This window comes from Sturnira hondurensis, unplaced genomic scaffold, assembly GCF_014824575.4.
Source record: "Sturnira hondurensis isolate 20B ecotype Veracruz unplaced genomic scaffold, ASM1482457v3 Scaffold0006464, whole genome shotgun sequence".
Taxonomy (NCBI): domain Eukaryota; kingdom Metazoa; phylum Chordata; class Mammalia; order Chiroptera; family Phyllostomidae; genus Sturnira; species Sturnira hondurensis.
In genome coordinates this window covers 793,770-816,540 of record NW_028079095.1, presented here as the reverse complement: position 1 = coordinate 816,540, position 22,771 = coordinate 793,770, and the positions used below count along the sequence as shown (strand labels likewise).

Sequence of the window (22,771 nt, the reverse complement as noted above, 5' to 3'; positions counted from 1 at the left end):
GGGCACATGCCTGGGTTGCAGGCTGGTTCCCTGCAGGCCAACTCCCAGCAGGGGATGCACGAAAGGCAACCATACATTGATGTTTCTCTCCCTCTCCTTCCCCTCTAAAAATAAATAAATAAATAAATAAATAAAGCCTTTTTAAAAAAAGTAAAATATGAACACACATCTAACCTGACCTTGTCTAGCAGAAGAAGAGGTAGAAATGGCAGCATAACTAACTGGACTATATAATAAAATAATGTATTTAAAACTAGGTCAGTATCTATAGAGCATAGAAATTAACTTCCTAGATTTACTCAAGTTCTTCATGGAGAAATGTTTGTTTACTAGCAGATCTGTAAGTAAACCCAGGTGAATATTTATGAATAGGAGCCTTCACATTGGAAAGATTAAATTGAAAACCACCAAACTAACCCATAAATTCAGTGGCATTCCAAGCAGAATTCTAGCAGGATATTGAGGGGAGAAAAAGAAATTCTGACAAACTCATTTTAAATTTTATGTGAAAGAACAAAATCTATGTTACTTTCTGCCAAATAGTAAGATACCTATAATATCCAGCAATAAGTAAAAACCATGGTATTGGTCATGTAAGTAAGCAGACAGGGGCAATCTGGGAGTAGTGTATTAACCAAACCATCATCCACAGCTCCATTATCCCCAAAGAGTGCTCAGAAACTACTTTTAAACCAAACAGTTTCAATTCTCTGCTCCCTTCTCCATTCCATTTCCTTTTCACCCTTCTAAGTGTGATTAAGTGGCTGATACCTCCAGAAGGAGTGCAGAGAAATTCTCAGAGACCTGGAAAATCCTGAAGTCTCACTCTCCCACACCTGAGGGGGTCAGTCTGCCATGAGAAAATCTCAGCCCTATGTTGGGCACCAAAAACTATTACAGAATGAACCCAGGGGTTACAGGGTTCCTCTGGTACTGGACTCTTTGCCCACCACCAGAGAATTGGAATTATGGCTCTCAATGCCATAGTTTGGTGAAAAGGAAAGGAACTATTTACTCAAAAGTTATACAGGTTTAGTGTAATGGGAGAATGTCACTCTCAAATACTCAAAGTCTTTTAAAACACCCACAGACACACACAGTCCTTCCTTCTCTCCTTTGCCCAGTCAGGCCAATCAGGGATACCATATCTCAGGGGGAAAAATAGATATGGCTTGACTATCTGGCTTGAAAAAAAAAATAGTCATGGCTTGACTAGCTCCTGGTTCTTCCCAGTAATGCATGTTGAGCTGGCAGCCCTCCTGAGGTTCCCAGCGCCATCAACTACATTGCCAGGATCTCCAGTTATTAATCCAAACCCATGTGATGCCTTCTCATGGTTCACCAACAAGAGCCCTTTTCATCCATTTCTTTCCCAAAATGTCCCTTCTGCATTCTTCCAAAGTGCTAAAAGAGAGCTCTGCATGCTTGCTACATCTTGCTTTCCTGTTTCCTAAGCCATGCGGTTAAAGGAGCCCCCAAACCACATGGTTAGACCCTACATGGCTGCCATGCCTGGGTTTAAATCCTGGTGCAAATCTTCCTCTGCAACCCCATTTCCAACTCCTCCCACTTTCAGCTTCACCTGACAGGACTCCTGTATTTTTCCAGCCTTTCTTGGCTAGCATAGTTAGCCTGGGCAGGCATGGCCCTGTGGCATGGAGCAAACCATCTCCAAGCTCTGACACAGGTGTTGTAACCAGGTGGAGCTGCCTCCCAGTTACATCATGGGTCAAAGTCATTCCCATATCCTTGGCTTAAAGCATGGCCACAGCTCCTTAATATATCTATGAAGCTAGCCACCTGTCATAGATATGTAAAATAACTATTTTTACATCTCAGATATGACGCTGGCCAACTGTTGATATGCAAATAACTCTCAATGACCCTGTTTCTGTGTCACATCTCCCAGTCCAGACTTGTGGGGGGGGCAGATATCCTGTATTTTTATATTTTTGGACACCCTGAGTTCTGAACCCTATTACAAATCCTTCATTTGCAGGGGGCCCCAGCTGTACCTTGTTACTGTCATAGACCACTGGACCTATAATTAGGTTTCCAAATAGGCTGAACTTGGTAGAGTGCCATCAGTAAGCAGATATATTTCTTTCTTACCTTTGTCTTCAGACACCTCTGTTGTTATCTCCCATTCTGGTGTCTTGATAATATGGCAAGTATGGCAAACAAATGCCACTTTCTGGTCAGTCATCATTCAGAAATTAAGAAGTTATATCTCTTATGGTGTGTCTTTTTAAAATCTTTTTAAAAATTTTTAGAAGATTTTATTTATTTATCTTTAGAGGGGAAGGGAAGGAGAGAGGAAGAGAAATATCAATGTATGGTTGCCTCTCATGTGTCCCCTGCCGGGAACTGGCCTGCAACCCAGGCATGTGCCCTGACTGGGAATCAAACTGCGATCCTTTGGTTTGCAGGCCCGAGCTCAATCCACTGAGCTACACCAGGCGTATCTTAATTAAAATGTCTATTTCATATCTAATTATCTAGTTCAGATTTTAAAAACTCTGGCTGGAGAACTCACATGATTGAGACAGAATTTTACAGAGGTCTATAGACTGTGTGTCAGAGTGGGAGGTCCTTTCTCACAGCCTGGGATGTCTAGCCCCAGGGAACAGGCAAATGAATGTGACACGGGCAAGTGAAGTGACAGGAAAAAAACAGAATGTACACATGATACCGTGGAACGTACTTGAAAACAATAATCAGAGCAATGGTACAAAATAGATTTCATTTAGATTTCTACACAATACCATTTATCCACATTAATAATACATTCATAAGAAATAATATTACATAAATATACACACATGTTTAAGGCCTTCACTGACCTGAGTAGGGGGGTTTGGCTGAGTAGAAAATGGGTTTGGCTAAGGAATAACAAATAAAGTAATAGCAGACTGGTGATAGTGGTGAGCCAGGAAAGGCTTTTCCTCACAAAGGTAAGGAACATGATCAATTGGACTCTGTGAAAGCAGAGGCAGTGCCTGATCTGAGACAAGTAAACAAAAGGGAAAATTAATATATGAAGAGAAGAGGGGCACTGGGATCAAGGAAATGGTGTATGCACCACAGAAGGTGTCACAAAATGCCAGACGCAATGTAGTGATGTGTAGAATGAGATGCCCAGGGAATAGGAGGGAGCAGGTTCAGGAGAGTGCAGTGTAAATGAGACCACTTTCTCTGTTGTGATCATGGCACAGAAAAAGCTGGCTGGTCTCATGTTGGGAGGGACACCTGTGTGCTAAGGTTTCTATTTCAGGGAGCGGCAACCATGCCCAGACATGTGACTACACCATAGCTGGAATGGGCTCTGTCCAGTTCTCAGTGCATATCCCCTTCTGGCTACTTTGATGAAATCAGTGGGTCTCAAACCTGTGAAGCCTAAAAACATCTGGGAACCTTTTTCAAAAATCCCAAAGTTTAGGACATAACCCCAGAGATTCTAATTCTGTCCTTGCAAGTAGCACCCGATAAAGGTATCTTCTGCAGCTGCACCAGGGCTCCAGCAGCACCTTGGTCACTTATGACAAAAATACGCATCTACACGCATATTCAGTTTAAGAATGCAAATGGTGCCCTGGGTAGTGTAGCTCAGTGGATAGAGTGTGGGCTGTGAAACAGTGTTGCTGGTTAGATTCCCAGGCAGGGCACATGCCTAAGTTGCGAAAGAGGCCTCCAGTAAGAAGTGCATGAGAGGCAGCTACACATTGATGTTTCTCTCTCTTTCTCCTTCCTTTCCCCTCTCCCTAAAAATAAATAAATAAAATCTTAAAAAGAAGAATGCAAATGGCATTTATAAATACCTAGTTTTTAATGTTAAGTATTTAGCCCTTACAAACTATCTTTACATATTCTCAGGGACTTAAAATGAATATTCACAGCAGGACAGCCATGGACTAGCGAAATGTCTAAGATGACCCGAGCTTATAGGCTTGTGGATAGCTGTAGTGTTCATAGGTAAGTAGAAATTGAGTTCCAAACTTATTTGACTTTCAGCCACCTCCCCCTCTTATTTTCCAGAATGATCATTGGGTTATTGTACTGTAGAATACCCATGGGGAAATATTGGGTCATCTGAGGCTTACCAGGAACTGCTTGAAAAGCCACTTTCTTTTCTCACCTTATCTCCTTGCCCAGTATTCTGCCATCCAGACCATGTGCATCTCAGAAGATGCCTGTTTTCTCTGTTCTTCCTCTGCTAATGCTGCCCATCCTTTACCTTCTAGTTCACCTGACCACTGCTCTGCTCTCTCCCCTCAGCCCTGTGGCCTCACCCTGTCTGTGACAGATTGACATGTGGTGCTTCTCTGAGCATTCCGCAGCATCCTGTATCTTCTCCTTTTGTACTTACAAGACTGTTGTTTCCAGAATTACATTATGTGCTGACACAATTATAAAATAAGATACCACTGATTTCAAAACTGCTTTCAAAGAATTGTGGGAAAGCCTACATATGCAAATCTATTAAACACATAAAGAGATAATTAATCGAGAATAGAACTAATCTGAATGATTTAATAAAAGATGAGGTTTGATTGCTCTGTTATAGGAACTGCCACTCCAGGTCTATAGAAATCAGCCAGGAATATTAAGAGAAACATTGGCCCGGGAACCAGTGATCTGGGTTGTAATTCACTTTCTCTAACCAGCTGAGCAACCTTGGATAAGTCATTAACTTCTATGAGTCATAAATAATCTCTAATACCTTTCCCTCTTCTCCAAGCCTCAGCATCCTAAGTCCACAGCTCCTTTGTGATTTCATGGATCAGTTTAAAAAATTGAGGAAACTGATAAAAGAATAACAACTTTATCTTTTGTAAAAGTAAAACATTTTATTAAAAATAACTTAGAAAGAAGGGAAGATGGCAGAGGAGTGAATGGAAGTCACACTAACCCCCTCCAAGAGCCAACCTGGAATTACAACTCAATTGTGGAGAAACCACCTGGAACAAACTACTGAGCAATAGCCAGAGAGAAATATATAACTTCAGACAGACAGACGAACCAGCTTTGGCTGGTTCTTACCTGTCTGGTAAGGAGTTCAGTAGAGACTTGAGAAGGCTGGGTAGATGCCCACAGTTGGCAGCACCTGTGGAGTAATTAAACAGCTGGTTGGATCCCTTGGAGAAGATTGGTGTCTAAATACTAAGCTAGGATTCCCACCCTAGAGCCCTAGAGCCCAAAAAGCATGCAGAAAACAACCAGTGGTGAAAAGCAACAGGGTCTCTCTCTGCCAGAGACAGATAGCTGGATATGCAAGGGCCATTTAAAGGGCCAACACACATTCATACTCTGGTTTCTCTTCAGATCACATAAACCTTTTGTCTTTTATTAAAGACCAACATACAAATTTTCATTTGCAGCCAGTTAAGCTTTGCTCTGGCAAAGGCAGGCACAGAGTGGGCTGGAGATATCTGAGGAGATGGGGGATGGAAGCCTTGGGGAGAGAACAGAGAGAGTAGCCCCTAAGGATCCCAGTGCTGAGTCATCCCCCAGATGACCGCAGCCTTTGTGCTCAGGCAGACCACTCCCCAGCAAGTGGCAGTAGCCTGAGGGGAAACAATAACCCTGACCCCAGGAGGGTCTCTGCCCTGGCCCTTTGGTGCTTGAGCCTGACTGCTGAGTCCTAGTGACCAGATGAACAACTTAAGGAGATAGCCAGAAACAGTAGATCACTGGCAAAGGTGGGGGGCAGAGTGGACTAGAGAGATTTGAGGAGAGACTGGGGACAGAGGCTCTGGAGAGAGAACTGAGAGAGTAGTCACTGCGATTGATGCTAAGCCAACCCCCATACACAGCAACTATCCCCCTCAGGAAGACCACTCCCCACCAAGCAGCAGCAGTCTGAGAGGAAACAATAGGCCCCACCCCAGGAGGGACTCAGTGTCACCCTATGGTGCTTACACCTAACTGCTGAGTGCAGACTGACCAGATTAACAATTAAAGGAGGCAGCCAACAATAGCAAATTACTGGAAGTATTGAACAGGCTGCCTAAGGTCAGATGAGGTCAACATCTGACATCACCAGAGCTAGATACAAAAAGAAAAATACAGTGGTAAATACAAGAGGCTACCCAGGCGAAAGCCAATATGGTTTTCTTCATAATTTGTGATATTTTCTTCCCTGCATAGCTTTATAACATTCACTTGTCCACTGAGTTTTTGTATGTGAAGTCATTAGAGTTTATACTATAGTGTATTTCAATTCACATATTTTGTCCCTTCATTCTCTTACCTCATTTTACCCTCCTCTTTCCTCACAATGTTTTCATTTCAAATTTGGTTTTCTCTCTAGTTACAACTTGTTTCCATTCTACACTCTTACTATTTCTCTGCTGTCCAAAAACTCAAAACAAATTTTCTTGTCAAGGGTCATTTCACATCCTTTTGCCTAGCTCTTAAAACATCCATATTCTCTCTACACCTTAAACAAACTTTGTTAGTTAGTTGTGTGTAGGGTAGTGGTTGTAGCATTGTATTTCAAGGTTATCTCTAGAGCTTCACTGATTCTGATTTCAAATAACAAATTTTACTGGACGCCTCCCCTATTCTTTTGGGTTTTTTGCCTCAAATTTTTATTATGCCATCTTAGCCTGTTTTTCTGCCTTCTTTTTTCCATTTTTCTTTCTTTCTGCCTTTTAATTTTTCTTTATTCTCCTTTTTTTAATCTTTTCCTATACAACACAAATGTGAATTTAATTTTAATTTAAAAAAATTAATTTTTAATTTTAATTTTCCCTCACTTAGTCTATTTCTTGTTCCTCACTCTTGGTACTCGCTCCCCTTCTATCGTTACAAAATCATTCCCATTCCTCTAAACATCTCATAGAATTTTCTTCATTTCTTTTTTCCTTCTTATTCCCACACCACCTATATTAATTTTAGCTCATTTGTTGTTGGTATTACTCCAGCGGACCTTTCTCTCCAATGTGGCTCCTACATTTTATTAATTGTTTACTATTTCCCTTCCTTTTTCTTTCTCTCATTTTATTTTATACTACCTTAATTTCTGTTTAAACCTAATATTGTAGACTTTTCTTGTCCTACTCGATTCCACACTCTTCATTTCCTTTCCTTATTCATGAGGTAAATTTTACCTTCTCTCCTTCCATTGCTCCAGCTCCCAAGTCTTATTAGTGCTCCTCCCTTTACCCTCTCAAAATCATTTCTCTTTCAGTAAGTTATCTCACATCTGCTCTCTTTTCTTATAATAGTCTTAATCTCATTATACCCTTATTAATACTTGTTCATATGCTATAGATAGTGGGATTGTGGAAGGTTATATTTGCAGGTGTGAGTTTATTTCTTGGGCCCTGTAGTTTTGTTCAGGCAGCACTTGCACAATAGCACACAAGATGTAGTGGACAATAATGACCATCAGTCAATTGAGGCAGGGAAGGATCCTTGAAAAAACAACCCAACAATAATCAAAACCCAACTATATCCAGAAAAACAGCACAAAACTCATAAAGGACATCCCAAGAACATCAAGTTCAGGAGATCAAGGAGACCGCACCATGGAATCTCACAGGCCTTCCAACATAGAATTCATACTAAAAAACTCAGAAAGTCAAAACGTATCAATTCAAGAAACAGAAGCAAAAAAGAAGTGTCCCACAAACAATATAAAGACAAAGAAACAACCCCCAATCTAAAGAAAATAACTAATCTCAGAAAGAATACTAAATACAATAGACACAAGTCAAGTATCAGATATTGAGTTCAAAACAATGTTTATAATAAGGAAGCTCAATGAACTCAGCATGAATTACCAAAAACTACTAGAAAATTACAAGGAACTTACTGCAAACTACATCAGCATTAAAAGGTCAGAGAAACAATCAACAAGGGCCAAGAAGAAATGAAGAATACAATTTCTCAATTAAAGAACAAAGTAGAAGGAATCAAAGCGGGCTCAATGAAGCAGATGACTGAATCAGTGAGCTGGAAGACAAAGTAGAAAAAAATCTCTCAAGAAGAGCAAGAAAAAGCAAGGAGAATGAAAAAGAATAAAGAGGGGTTAATAGAAATGCAGGGCGATGTGAAACAGAATTATGTCTGCATAATAGGGATTCCAGAAGGAAAAGAAGAGAAATAAAGGATAGAAAACCTGTGAAAAAGTAATGATGGCAAACTTCTCTAATTTGATAAGAGAAAAAGTCACACACATCCAGGAAACACAGAGAGTCCAAATTGAAGGGAACCAAAAGAGGTCCACTTCAAGACAAATCATAAGTAAAATGGCAAAATTTAAAGACAAAGAGAGAATCTTAAAGGCAGCAAGGGAGAAACAGGAAGTAACATACAAGGGGATCCCGATAAGGCTAGAGGCTGATTTCTCAACAGAAACATTTCAAACCACAAAGGAATGACAAGGAATGTTTCCAGTAAAGAAAAACAAAGGCCTGCAACCCAGACTATGCTAACCAGCAAGGCTCTCAATAGAAAGGAAGGCCAAATAAGGACCTTCCTGGACAAAAGAAGACTAAAAGAATACACCTCCACCAAACCAGCATTGCAATTCAATGCTAAAGGGTTTGCTTTAAGAAGAGGAAGAAAGACAGTGAGGGAGAAAGAAAGAAAGGTACAAAGGGAGTAAAATGACAATGAATAATGGCATTTATCAATAATAACCTTAAATGTAAATGGATTAAATGCTCCAATAAAAAAATACGTAATGTAGCTGAATGGATAAGAAAACATGGCCCACATATATGCTGCCCACAAGAGACCCACCTGAGAACAAACACCTATAAGAGTGAAACTGAAGGGCTGGCAAAAAACATTCCATGCAAACAGAGAGGTAAAAAATCTGGGATAGCAATTCTTATATCTGGAAAAATAAACTTCAAAACAAAGGCCATTAAAAGAGATCCAGAAGGTCACATCATAATAGTCAAAAGAGGAATCCATCAAGAAAACATAAACATTATAAGATATAAATCCCCCATTACTTTCACTGGGGGATTTCAACACCCCATTGTCAAAACTGAATAGACTTTCCAGTCAAAATATCAACAAGGATATTGTGGCATTGAACAATGCCCTGGATCAAATGGACTTAACTGAGGTATATATATAAAACCTTTCAACTCAAAGAAACAAAAAACACATTCTTTTCAAATGCACATGGAACATTTTCAAAGATAGACCAAATGATAAGACACAAAACAAACCTTGAAATTTTAAGAAAATAGAAATCATAGAGAACATCTTCTCAGACAAAAAGAGCCTGAAACTGAACCCAACCTCAAGGAAAAAATTTAAAAAACACAAATTCCAGGTGATTGGAGAGCATGCTATCAAACAATGAATGAGTTAAGAATGAGATAAAGAAAGAAATCAAAAAGTTTCTGGAAACAAATGAATATGAACTCACAACAACCCAAAACATATAGCACACAGAGAAGGCAGTCCTGAGAGGGAAGTTCATAGCAATACAGGCCTACCTTAAAAAGATAGAAACATTTTAAATAAACAACCTAATCCTACACCTACAAGAACTGGAAGAAAACAACAAAGATAGCCCAGTGCAAGAGGGAAGAAGGAAATTACCAAGATCAGAGCAGAATTAAATGACATAGTGACTAAGGAAACAATTCCTTTAATAAATAAATAAAGGTATTCAATAAATTTAACAAATTTAAATTCAGATTAATACATTTAAATTCAGATCAATAAATTCAGAAGCTGGCTCTTTTGAAAAGACAAATAAAATTGATGAACCTTTAAGCAGGCTCATCAAGAAAAAAATAAGAGAGGACCCAAATAAATGTAATCAGAAACAAAAAGGAACATTTTAAAACTGATACCACTGATACAAGAGATTGTAAGAAATTACTATGAAGAACTATATGCCAAGAAATTTGAAAACTTAGGTGAAATGGACAAATTTCTAGAAAATATATAATCTTCCAAAACTGAATGAAGAAGCAGAAAACCTGAACAAACCAATAACAGGTGACAAAATTGAAGCAGTAATCAAAAACTTCCAGCACACAAAAGAACTTGACCAGGTGGTTTCACAAGATAATTTTACAAAGCATTTAAAGATGAGCTAACCCCTATCCTTAACAGACTATTCCAAAAAATTCCATGAAGATGGGAGACTCCTGAGCTCTTTTTATGAAGCCAGCATCATCCTAATCCTCAAACCAGATGAAGACACAACAAAGGAAGAAAACTTCAGGCCAATATCACTGATGAACATAGACACTAAAATCCTCAATAAAATACTGGCAAATCACATCCAACAATATGTTAAAAAGATCATACATCGTGACCAAGTAGGATGCATACCAGGGACACAAGGATGGTTTAATATTCTCAAATAAATAAATGTAATACATCACACAAACAAAAGTAAAGACAAAAATCACTTGAAGGTAGCACTAGATGTGGAAAAAGCATTTCATTAGGTGCAGTACTCATTTATGATAAAAAATACTCAGGAAAGTGTATATTCCTCAGAATTATGTTGGAAAACTTATTTTATAATAAAAGGACATGTGTTGTTATTTAAATATCGGTAAAGCTCCTAATGTAACAATTCTATTTTTTTTCTAAGTTCACTCTGCCATGTAGGGGATAATTGTCCACATTGAGGATGAATAAGTGATTAAATAATGTTGATGGTGATAAGGGTGGGAGGCCAGTCTCAGGGCACAAAGTCAAGGGCCGGGAAGGGGTTAGAGTCCTTATTTACTGACCCTCCTGCTGCGGGGAGGTTGAAGTCACTTTATCTTTGAGGTGCTTATGAGGTGAGTTGGAGGAGTTTTCTAAACATCATGATGAAACCAGGAAATACTTTTTACTGATTAAGCTTTTCCTATGAGTTTAATACAATCATTTAAAAAATATTTACATGACTCTTTATAGTGATTTTTTTTTGTATTCTAAAGTACAGCAATCCATGGTGACTCAGGAAGCAATAAGGACTTGCATCAACTTAATTTTCTCTTTTGAGACTTGATATCCATAGCAAACATCTTGATCTGCTTTGGTCTTGGTGGTTAGTATTACTGTATACATTCCATGTGGGAGTTTAAGGGTCGTGGGTGGATGAATGAAGAATAAAGCATTCAGACTATTCTCATGGAACAGAAATAGTGAAGGAGTGAATCACAAAAAATTCAAAAGGCTTCCCTGGGTTTGGAGAAGAACTAAATCTGGCAGAGGCTCAGGACTCTTCAAACTCTTTGATTCCCACAAAATTTTAAATTTCTTGGTCTTCCCTCAAGAATTTTGACACAGTCATTAAAGATCAGAAAGTTGATTATTTTTCATATATACAAAACCGAATCTTGACTTGGGGAAGTGAGTGGTTAACTTGATTTTGAATTTGTTTACTCCTGTAAAGTAATTGCTTCCTGCTTTTGACAAGAGAACAGAATCAAAAATTAAAAGGTTTATTGGATAGCAAATAAACCATCAGCATTCTGGAAATTGGTCCTAAGGGAATCTGAAAACAGAATAACTTACCTGAAAGGCACTTTGGCTTGGTAAGTAATATGGAAATTGTTTAATAAATGTTAATTTGGTTTAAATGCAGACTTTTAATGAAGGATAGAAATGTCGTCTAGTAGCCAGTTCTGTTCATTGTTTTCAGCTTTCAATGAAATACAAAGTGTAAAGACAGACTGTTTTTCTACATCAGTCTTAACAAAAATCTGTGAGCTTTTCTAAGGAAAGTCTAAATTAGAGGCTTGATTGTCAAGTATCTGATGAATCTTCACACACACTAAATTATGAACTTAGGTCCTGCTATTGGCAAAGCTCTGAGGCTACAGGGGTGAACAAGATACAATTCATCACCTCATGAAGTTCATGTTCTAGAGCAGAGAACAAATAACTTTTTCTTTAATGGGCCAGATAATAATAGTTCATATTCTCAAAACCTAAGCTTTTTGTTATAATCACTGAACTCTGCATTGTACGAACAACCATGGAATATTGTTCAAGCAAACATATATGATTTGTTCCAATAAAGTTTTATTTACTAAACAGGTAGAAGGTAGGATATGGCTCATAAGTTATAGTTTGCCAACTCTTGGACTAGTGATAATGATAGCTTATAAAAATATTCATGCAATTATAACACAGGGTAAGATGTTTTATAATTGAGGCATTTTATGAACCCAAAGGAAAGACTAAACTGTATCTGGGAGAAAAATGGATAATTTATTTAATTTGATGTTTTCCCATTTGTTTAGTTTCTTCTTTTGTTCTCTTTGCCCTAGAAGATAAATCAGTAAGCATATTGCTATATGAGATATACGAGATTTTATTGCCTGTACTTTCTTCTAGAATTTTGATGGTTTCTTGACTTACATTTAAGTCTTTTTTCCATTTTGAGATTATTCTTGCATACAGATAAGTTGGTGGTCTAGTTTAAATTTTTGCATGCACCAGTACAGTTTTCCCAACACCATTTATTGAAGAGACTGTTTTTGGTCCATTGTATGCCCTCGCTTTCTTTGTCAAATATCAATTGACCATAAAGATGTGGGTTTATTTCTGGGCTCTCTGTTCTGTTCCATTGATCTATATGCCAGTTTTATGCCAATACCAAGCTCTCTGATTACAATGGCCTTATAGTATAGTTTGATATCAGATATTGTGATACTCTCAAATTTGTTCTTTTTTCACAAGATTGCTGAGGCTATTGGGGGGGGGGTGTTAATCTCCAACATTTACAACTAATACAACTCAACACCAAGGAGAAAAACAGTCCAATTAAGAAAAATGGGCAAAGGACCTTCATGGACACTTCTCCAAAGAGGACATATGACATATGGCCCATAGACATATGAAAAAATGCTCAACATCACTAATCATCAGAGATATGTAAATTAAAACTGTAATGAGATATCACCACACAAGGGTTAAAATAGCCACCATCAGTAAGTCAACAAACCAGTGTTGGCGAGGATGTGGAGAAAAAGAAATCCTAGTTCATTGCTGTTGGAAATGAAAACTGGCACAGCCAATGTGGAAATAAGTATAGAGTATCCTCAAAAAAATAAAAATGGAACTGCCTTTTGATGCAGCAATTCCACTTCAGGAATATACTCTAAGAATCCTAAAACACCAATACAAAAAATTACACACACACACACACACACACACGTGTATGTGTGTGATTTTTATATTACACATATATGTAATATATATGTATATGTGTGTCTGCACACACATACTCTTGTGTTCATACCAGTGTTATGTACAATAGCCAAGATATGGAAATAGTGTAAGTGGATAAAAAATGCTGTGATACATTTACATAATGGAAGACTATGCACCACCAAAAAAGAAGGAACTCTTACTTTTTGTGATGGCATGGATGAACATGGAGAGTGTTATGCTATGTGAAATAAACCAGTCAGTGAAATGCAAATACCACATGATCTCACTTATATGTGGGATTTGATGAACAAAATAAACTAACAAACAGAAGAGAAACAGAAACAAAGATACATGGAACAGACTGACAGCTACCAGAGGGTTTGGGGGAGACTAGATGAATGATGGTGAAGGAATTAGCCAAAGAATATTTGTGCATAACCCATGCAGACAGACAATGATATAGGTATTGACTGAGGGAAGGATTGATGTAGGGCTACATAGAGGTTGGCAAAGTCAGAAAAAGTAGGGACAACTGTAATATCAAAACAGTTTTTTAAAAGCTGATCTTTAATGATGAATAGGACTGGGGCAGTGAATAAATGATTATTTGCTTATCTTCTTAGGAGAAAATGTTCTCAATTTCTTTTCATAACAAAGATTTTTTTATTAAAATTTTCATTGCAGGAGTATTTTTAGTTGATTCTTTACACTGGGTTATTCACTTGCCAATGCATCAATAAACGGTAAACAGAAACCTAATAAACACTATCTAAACTAAGCTTAAAGAGTCATATTCTTGTATAAACATGTGATTGTAGTTGAAATTCTGAAAGTGCAAATATTTTATTTGATTCAGGAATGAAGAGATATCAAAAGGAAGAAATGTAATAACTGATTTGAATGGAACCAAAATTTTCAATTTGCCTTTGTATTTTTTTTTTTTTTTTTGCTGCCATGTAAAAAATTACCACAAACTTAGGGGCCTAAAAATGTGTTTATTATCTCAAAATTTACATGGGTCAGTTGCCTGGCCATGGCTCATCTGGGCATTGCTTGGGTCCTCTCAAGATTGCAGCCAAGGTGAGAATTACAATATGTTCCCTCTGGGAACGTGATTGGGGAGGAATTCACACCCAAGCTTATCCAGGTTATTGGTAAAACTCATTTAGCCACTGCAGTTCCTAGTGACCTTTTGCAATTCCCTGCCACATGCACTTCTCCAACATAGCCTCTCACTTTATTAAGTCCACCAGAAAGTCTCTAGCTCTAATCTGTTAAGACAGGCTATTATAGAGTGATATCCCATTACCTTTGCCATATTTTGTTAGAAAAAAGCAAGTTGTAAGGCCCACCTACACTCAAGAGGAAGGGACTGAAGAAAATTAAACACCAGAAAGTGAGAACAGTGCAGGAGTAAGGGTCACCTTAGAGTCTGTCTGCCACATCAGGTCCACATTTTTTGTGTGCAGTGTTTGGTTTCTCCCTGTAAGCAGAGGCTTCATTCATGAGCAGGTATACACAATGATTGTGAAGTAGTCAATATTTACAACTCAAGCACTCTGCCAGACATTAAAATATAGGGATTTCCTGGTTTCAGAACAGGTCATTAGCACTCATGGAGTTTAAGTGATTTATGGAATGTACTCTAGTCACTAAAAGTTTTTGTTGGAACCAGGTCTGAGTGGCTTGAAAGCCTCTTCTTTTATTAAAATAGGATATGAAGATAACTGAGAATAAACTGAACCTCTCTGTGAACTAACTCATGTGGCAATTTTCTGAAGCTGAAGGTTTGCCTGTGCCCAAGTATCATAAGCATAGGGATCTTTACTCACTAAGGACCTAAGAATAGAATGTGGATAGGCAGTGAACATTTGTACTCATTATTCAAACTGAATTTTTGTCATGTGCCTGAAAAGTATGAAGAGCATCATCCTTGTTAATTGAAGAAGGAGTCTATAACTAAACTCTCCTCAAGTTTTGATCTCCAATAGAAATATGACAACATGGGATGTAATAAAAGTTTGACACTCATCCAGCTTCCATGACCCATTTTGGGGGAAAAAAGAAGTTTGGCTTCACTTGGGAAGATCTGGATGGGTTATAAATGATATAACTTAGGGTAGACTAAGCTCCACAATGATATCAAACAACTCCAATTCTCAGAGGCTTGCAATCTAGGGTTTAATTCTTATTCACACCGTATGTTCCTTAAAAATCAATGGGGCTTCTGTTCCTCATCCTGTCATTCTCACTCCAAGCTGATCCAAACTGATAGGGCATCTACTATATAGAATATTGCTTGCCACCATGACAGACTGAAAGTTCCAGAAGGTCTGGAAATGGCCATAAAACTGTTAGCAGAGAAGGGACACATGTCGTTTATGCTCAGAACTCATCAGTCTAAACTAGTGACTTGACCCCATCCACCACAAGGGCACGAGAATCTACAATGCTATCATATAGGCCTATAGGAAGAAAGCTGGGAATATTCTGTGCACTAATACCTAACAATGTACCCATCTAGATTATCTGCCTTCCAAGTTAAAGATTTAGGCAATGGCTCCCCAAGCCCATTATTTTATAAAGAGGCTAAAGCACAGGTAAATCATAAACAAAGTGCAAGATACTAAATTCTCAGGTTTTCTGTTGTTGTTATTGTTAGTAGATGAAGAATTCAAAATGACTATAAAGTTTGGAAATTAATTCAGCTGATTTTTCTGTTACAATTGTATCTTTAATCTGAATTCAAATTTTGGTCAATTCCAGAGGGCAAAGAAATGAGACGAGAAACAATAAAGAGAAAATGCATTGAATGACTTGGGAGTCTAAGTCTGCTCTTTAAAGAAAGTCCACTCTGTTCACAAAGACCAGGGAGGTATAAAATGTTCTTGTTCAAACTGATGAAGAACTCCAGACACTGACAGTGTTCACATGGAAAATGGCTATGATGTTGGCATTAATCAACACTAACACCAAGATGATTTTTGTGAGGATCCAGCTTTTGAAATGAAGCTTTTAATTGCACTGGTTAATAGCTACAGAGTGAGTCTGAGAGCAATAACGTATCCCCTTAATAAAACTTTATGTATGAGCATTTTAATGAATTGTTTCAATACACAGAACTTTAAAAGAGAGCCAAGTTAGTGGTTGAAAACAGAATAGTTTAAGTCGTTACTAAAAAACTCAGTCCTAACAACAGGCATGAAAAATAAAATGAGAAGGGGGCCTGTCTCACAAGAAATATTTTTGGAAACAATTCTTTTGGACACTGTGTTTTAGAATTTTTAGATATCTGCCTATTGCTAGAATACCTACACATTTTGTGGAAGCTTTATTTGAAAATGCTGTGTACCTTGTCTAAAGGGCCAGCTGGGATGCCAGAAATAGCATCAGCTCTATTTATGTCTTTGGAGTAATTACAGTGGAATTTAAAGGCTTAGTTTATAGATCCAAGAAGAAGATCTTCTGTGTACACTAAAAGGATGAATCCTTTCCAGACAACTTCTCATTTGGCTGAAGAAGAGCTTGAGGAAGCATTTCATAATGTCAGCCAAAGTTGCTTTTTTAGCAAGACCTGGGTGGGATTCTTGCTGTTGATATCCAGAATTTTTTAAAAAGCCTTGATTTTAATCTAGCCAAGGTTACTTTGTTGTGGTTATGTAACCATGAATCAATTTTAAAGCTTTCAGCGATGAAAGTAGATATTAAGACAAGTGTCTGCTATCTTTGTTAAAAGGGGGAAAATATGCTAACCCATTTTCTGATGGCTTTGCCTGGTGGACTTGACTTTTATTTATTAATGTACTTTTAATGCATCTCAGTTTCTTCCTCTATGTGGCTTCTTACCAAAGGCCAGCTTATATGTGTTTGAGGGGAAAGATACAGTGTGTGTAGTCAGTGTGTTTGTCTTCCACTTATGGGATGTAAGATACGTTCTACTCAGGATGTTACATGCTCATGGAGATGGTGATATACCTTGAGGAAGATCATGTAACTATGTGCTTTTCAGGCAAAGAATGAAAGAATATTTACATATATAATCTATTATGCTTCTGCCTTCTGTCTTTTAACTATGAGAGTAAAAAATATATTCATTTTAAATGTGCCCCCAACAACAAAACCTTTGAGGGAATTAATTTTCATCAACCACCAAAAAAATCAGGAAAACCTTTACTGGCTATGCAATCCATCTATTCTCTGAAATTTTCATGTATGTTCAAGGTATCTCTGACTGTTAAAAGAAATAATAGCAATTTAAACATTTTGTTTGCTTGCTTGTGTCAGATGCCCTGGTTGATCCTAGAGGCTGCAATGATGAATAAGCTAAACATAGTCTTTGTTCCCATGGACCACACTTTGTACTGTTCCAACACTGTGTCTAATTCTTAAAACAGAGGTTTAACATTGATATTATCATCCCCACTTTATGGCAGAGAAACCATGAATCAAAGAGGTTCAGTGTCTTTCCTAAGGTCATAAAAGAGCAACTAATTAAGACTCAAATCCAAAACTATTTAACTGCCTAGTCAACCCCTCCTTTTTTCCAACTGACTTTCTCCATAATACAGAATTAAATGGTTTTGAAAATGTTTCAGCTAAATGATCATGGCCTGTGATCAGAGTCTCCACACTCATTGTATTAATACGTTCCATAGATCACCTCTTTGAGCTGCTTCCCAAAATCCCCTCCCATCTATTGTTCTGAGTTAGCCACAAGAGAAACGTGCAGAATTTGGGAGGCAGGGGTGAAGTAGGAGCTATTACACTGTTAAGGGCTGTTCATGATTATATATATTTAATAGATGTGCAGAGGTGTCCAGGGGTAAGGGTGGATTTTGCTCTTCTCAACTCTATGGACAAGTCTTGTGCAAGACTTCGGACTGGCCAACAGAGGCTGAAGCCCTGTCTGATGCTTGCCTGTGAACTCATAGAGGCAGAGTTACACAGAGATCATAGCTCCATAGACCTGTCAGCGAGTAGTTCCTTGGCAAAGGGATATGCCTGGTTTCTCAGATCTCCCTGTAAGATTCACATTGTCTCCAATGCCAGTGCTTCTGGTGGCAAGGATTTTCTTTCTGACATCTTAATGGTCTCTTCTAAATCCCCTGTTCCCTGATCTTCCCACAGTTATTTAAGTTTCACTTCCTATAAAAATCCTTTACACATGACAGAGTGGTTCTTCCTCTCTTATGGAATCCTGCTGATATATTCATTTATTCACTTGCTGAAGCAAACCCAGTGTTAGCTGAAAGAAAACCCTGGCCTGGTTTACAGACCCTCTTTCATTTTAGCTTAATTTGAAGATGGCTAATGCTGGTTCAGGTAAATCCCAGTGCAACTTCAATTTTCTCAAAAGAATGTTGTAGCCATTGTCAGCTTCAGTGATCATATATCTATCATTAATGAGAAACAAAAGCCTCACATTTTTACCAATATCCCTCTCATTGGTTTGCTATCCAACTTTTATTAAAAGCACTAATAAGGAAAATTGGAAGATGGTGGAGAGATAGGTGGGAGCAGAGTCCACTTCCCCCTACACACAGGTGAAACACCTAGCTGATCTGAGGAACAGAGCAAATAGCCAATGGTATCCCAGCATATATGAAGACTGGAGACCAAACATTGTAGAGGACATTGAAAAATCAGATGGTAAGGAGAGTGCTTCAGGACAATAAGGTCCTTGGGGCCAATGTGGGGATCAGGATGGCTGCAGCCCCAGGTCCAGCTCCCGCTGGGTCTGTCTTAGGGTTCTTGGGAGAAAGCCAGGTCAATGTCTCCATTCCCTGCCAAACAAGGCTTCGGCAGCACCAGGAGAGACCTGGATGCACAAAGTGGCAGGGAGGGGGAATAAGGAAGAAGTGGCAAACACACAGGAGCTGTGTGCACCCACTGAGACTGTGGACACCAGCTGGGGAGAGTTGGGCCATGACAGGCCCCAATCCAGATAGTCCCCAGTCTGGTTGGAACATTGGGCTGTGTGAGAGGCCAGGCACTTGTTTAGAGAGGCAGGCTTGAGCAGGAGACATTCAACTGCTATTTGGGGAATTCTTCCACAGCAGCTACCTCTGCCTCCTGGGCCTCTACCCCTACCCAGCCACCAGGCCCTCCCATGGTGGCATGGAAGGCCCCGTGCTTGTACCTGCAGCCCTAAGGATGGTGCACACTGGAATCCACGGGACTGGCACTGCCCAACTCTCCCCAACAGAGGAGGCTGAGTGCTCACATGGCAGCCCTGACAGGGAGCACACCTGACCCTGCTGCCCAGAGGCACCTTGCACCCAACCCCTGTGCCTCAGGGGAAGCAACAAAGGAGGGATGCACCCACATTGAAAGCAGCATGCACCGACATCCAAAGCAACAGTCACAGTGCCCTGCAGGGCCAACTGGCAACTGGCTATGTAAAAGGAAGATAGAGATGTCCCACAGAGGAGAACTGCAGGGCTCAGGGAGTCAGCAATCCCCGGAAAGACAATTCAGTGAGGGGAGGGGGCTGAACTAGCCTAAAGGGACTCTGAGAGTTCCAAGCATCTAGGAGTGAGAAGCAGCAAAGAATGAGAAGGTGGTGTGTGAATTGCCCCTAATTGGTGCACCTCAAAGACAGCATACCTGGTGAACTGAAGGCATAGGCTGGGGGCAGAAGGGCACTGGGGGCCCTGAACTGAGGAACTGGCCTGGAGGCTGGGCAACTGCAAAGGCTGAAGCTCAGGAAGGGAGAAAAGCTAAACCAATTTCCCCTCAGCCTGCTGCAGCCATGGAGATGAAAAGAACTGGCTTGGCCAGTTTAAAGCCAGCAGAAGACTATATTTTTTATATTTTAATTCCTTTTTTTCTTTCCTTTTTGTTTATTGTTAATTTTTTCTTTTTTTTAAATTTACATTTTTATTCCTTCTTTCTTCCTTCCTTTTTCTCAATTCCAACAAGTGAGATAATAAACCCTGGAGCTATGAAAGGATCCCCGCTGGACCCAAAGAGGGGTCATCTCAACAGCTGAACCAGTGAGACAAATTTCACTTTGCTACTCCAGAGAACTTGTGAGTTATTGTATATTTGTATTATTTTTATTATTCTTATATCCTTTAGTTTATTAGTGTTTATATTTCTGTTTAGTCTTCTTTGCTTTGCTTGTTAAATTGCATTGTTTGACTGTCTTTCTTATTCTTTCTTTCATAGTGTATTTTTAATTTTCCATATTTCACTTGTGTTCCATTAGCACACTAGTCTAGGTCCTATACTTCCCATTCTTGTTATACAAATTACATAGATTCCATCATATGATTGTTACTCCATTATTATTGTAAATAATTGCTATTCCATATAGTTTAGTAAATGCTATATACCGCCCCTCTCAGATCTTAGCTCACTTCATTCTTTCCTCAACTTTATTACTGTTGTGGTTAACTCTATTCTCTCATACACTACACCTATTTTCTATACTTTATTCTCACTTTACCACATAATCTGATCTCCCCCATGCTCACTGCTTTCTACATACAACTCACAATTCTTCTTCCCTCAAAAAGAGTATCACTTTTGTTCCACCCTTTCCAAAAAGTTGCTAGTTGGGTGAAATATCACAGTTAACACTATGTATATATCCAAAGGATATCCTATCTCTTCTCTACAGGTTGGTACTTTAAATACCATAGAATACACTCATTCTGTCTTAAACTATTTTGCCTTCCCCATCCAACTGATGACAAAAAAGAGTAAGTGAGAGCTGTGACCAGGTATCTGTGACCAAGACATCTGCTAGAAGAGGGAAACCCCCCAACAAAGGAACCACCCACAGATAACAACAGAAGAAGGTGAAGGAGAAAATGAAAGCTACATTAACTGAACTCAGGACTGATCTGGAAATACAACTAAATGGTGGAAAAATTACTCAAAACAAACAATCGAACAAGAGAAAGAGATAATCCTTAAAACCTTGCACACAGAGAAGAACCAGCTTCAACACAAGCTGCCCACACCTGCACAACAGAATACAAGACACAGTGGATGGAGTAACCCACAGGTAATGAGCTGGAAGGAAGGACCCACCAAAGAAAGACCCAAAAATAAAAACCTAAAGACAGCCTTGGCGGGTAGCTCAGTGAGCTAGCAGGGAGGACCCACCAAAGACAGACCCAAAAATAAAAACCTAAAGACAGCCCTGGCTGGTAGCTCAGTGAGATAGCATTTGAGTAGCTCAGTGGATTGAGCACGGGCCTGCGAACCACACGATCTTGGTTCAATTCCCAGTCAGGGCACATGCCTGGGTTGCAGGCCAGTTCCTGGCAGGGGACACACGAGAGGCAACCATACATTGATATTTCTCTCTTTCCCTTCGTCTCTAAAAATAAATAAATAAAATATTTTTTAAAAAGTTTAAAAAATTAAAAAAACTAAAGACATATAGAGAGCCAACATAAATGACAGCCTAAGACCAGTGATATCAGGAGATCAAGGAGACTGCACCACTGAATCTCACTGGTCTTCTACCATAGAAGTTAACACCACAGGGAGTCAGAAAATATCAATTTAAAAATCTGAGGCTAAAAGGAAAAGTCTCATAAACAATGGGAAGATAAAGAAATAATCCCCAGATGAAAGGAAAGGAGGAAACCTCAGAAAGAATGCTAAATGAAGTAGAGGAAACTCAACTATTGATATTAAGTTCAAAACAATGGCTATCAGGAAGCTCAATGAGCTACCAGAAACTACAGAAAAACTATGATGAACTCAATGAAAACTATATCAACATGAAAAAGGAAATACAAACTATCAACAAAGGCCAAAAGGAAATGAAGAATACAATTTCTGAACTGAAGAACACAGTAGAAAGAATCAAAAGAAGGCTCAGTGAGGCAGATGATTGGATCAGCAAGCTGGAGGACAAGGTAGAAAAACACACCTGGAAAGAACCAAAAAAGGAAAAAAGTCTCAGAAACAACAAAGACGGATTACGGAAATCCATGATAATATGGAATATAATAACATCCTTGCAATAGGGATACCAGAAGGTGAAGAAGAAGAGCAAGGGATAAAAAACCTGTTTGAAAAGTCATGATGGAAATTCTCCCTAATGTGATGAAAGAAAAAGTCACACAAATCCAGGAAAAAGAGAATCACAATCAAGAGGAACCCAAAGAGGCCCACTTAAAGACACATCATAATTAAAATGGCAAAATTCCAAGACAAAGAGAGAATCTTAAAGGCACCAAGTGAAAAAACAGGAAATAACATATAAGGGAGTCCCGGTAAGACTAGCAACTAACTTCTCAATTGAAATACTACAAGCCAGAAAGGTGTGGCAAGGAATACTCCAAATAAAGAGAACCAGAGGACTGCAACCAAGGCTACTTTATCCAGCAAGGCTCTCAATTAAAATAAAAGGCCAAATAAGAAGCTTCACAAGGAAAAAAAAGCCTCAAAGAATAAAGCAAACTAAGTGGACAGCTAGATCAGGAGCAAAACCATAGAAATGGAGATCACATGGAGAGTTAGCAATAGGGGAGTCGGAGGAGAAGACGGGGGAAGAAGGAACAGAGAATAAGTAGCATAGATGGTAGGTAGAAAAGAGACAGGGGGAGGGCAAGAATAGTATGGGAAATATAGAATCTAAAGAACTTGTGACACATGGAGATAAACT

At 38.9% G+C, this 22,771-nt stretch overlaps 1 long non-coding RNA gene across 1 annotated transcript; it reads right to left on the bottom strand.

The window, feature by feature from the left end:
- Positions 1-467: 467 nt before the first annotated feature.
- On the bottom strand, positions 468-12,352 carry LOC118989270 (uncharacterized). The gene is made up of 3 exons (XR_005066983.1): positions 12,293-12,352; positions 4,910-4,912; positions 468-480 (listed from the first exon to the last, which is right to left on the bottom strand). It is a non-coding gene; the product is annotated as an uncharacterized LOC118989270 (long non-coding RNA).
- Positions 12,353-22,771: the final 10,419 nt, after the last annotated feature.